At 40.2% G+C, this 1190-nt stretch overlaps 1 protein-coding gene across 1 annotated transcript in view; it reads right to left on the bottom strand.

Moving 5' to 3' along the window:
• The window catches only part of LOC103479445 (uncharacterized), a 10860-nt gene that overhangs the window by 8067 nt on the left and 1603 nt on the right, over positions 1 to 1190 (bottom strand). The gene's annotated exons all lie outside the window — the stretch shown is intronic.

Raw genomic sequence — 1190 nt, 5'->3', positions numbered from 1 at the left:
TTTTTGATAAAAACACGAGGTTGTGTAGGAGGCGTAAAGCTTCAAAGATGGCAATCTCCAATCTTGTCATTTCCTCGTCTGATTTTTATTCACATTCTGCTCTGATTCTGAGTCTACTGCAGGAGCTTGGCGTCTGATCTCTTCTGAATCCAACATCTCTGCCATGTCCCCTTTCTTTCCCGGAGATGTTTCTCCCTTCATGCCCGTCGACGCCTCTCTCACCCTCCACCGTGTTTGTGTGTGAGCAGCCTTTCAGCCGGCCCCTGCTTGTCGGCTGATTGCAGATAATTACAGCTATTTGACTGCAGTATTCACATCCAGGACTTTCTGCAGGCTCTTACAGACAGAGAACACGCCAAGCAGATGCCCTTAACCGCCTCTGTAGATAACTGCAGACATAATGGCGCTGCAGAATGTGACAGAAAAAAAATTAGATATCTCGTGCATGTCGGTGATCTCGAGTTGTTGCACTTAATGCTGAGAACAATTTTGAAACAACAAAATGTTGGCATTGGAAGCGAAATAAAGCAGTTTTTTGATTTCAGTAACAGCATTAAAATACCCCTTAAATTATGCAGCTACTGCTGTATTCRCTGTTGTATTGGTCACAATATGTTGGCATTCCATCATCCAAGTCATCCAAGTTGTCAAGTTGCACAGCAGTCCCAAAGCATCACACTTCCACCGCTGTGTTTGACTGTCAGCACAATGTTCAATGTTCCACTTTTCTCTACCATAAAATGCTACTCTAGAAATCTTGGGTTCCTAAAAACGTCTTTTTCTTAGCAAATGGCTGAAGAGTCTTTGGGTTTCTTTTGAGTAGCAGTGGTTCTCATGTAGAAACCGTCCTATAGATGCCTTGTTAGCCAAGACTCTTTCTTTTTATTGGAGTCATGATCACTGATTCGAACATGTATTATTTCCACTGCTGTAGATATTGTCAGAAGTTCTTTTGAGATGTCCTGRATACGTCATTGATGTCTTCTCATGTCAGTTTTGTTTGCCCAGTTCATCATTGTTCTGTGTTTTTCTTTTCCACTGGTGAAAAATTCACTCTTGCTGTGGATTAAAAGCCTTTGAAATGGTTTTATAACTCTTTTTATACTAAAAGATAGCAATGAATTCTTCTGGTTTCTTACCTGTTTGATTAGGACTCAATGTGTTATTTATTTATTTTTTTTAGATATTTT

This window comes from Poecilia reticulata, linkage group LG17, assembly GCF_000633615.1.
Source record: "Poecilia reticulata strain Guanapo linkage group LG17, Guppy_female_1.0+MT, whole genome shotgun sequence".
Classification (NCBI taxonomy): Eukaryota; Metazoa; Chordata; class Actinopteri; order Cyprinodontiformes; family Poeciliidae; genus Poecilia; species Poecilia reticulata.
The sequence above is the reverse complement of the archived record's forward strand: the minus strand, read 5'-3'. Positions and strand labels throughout refer to the sequence as shown.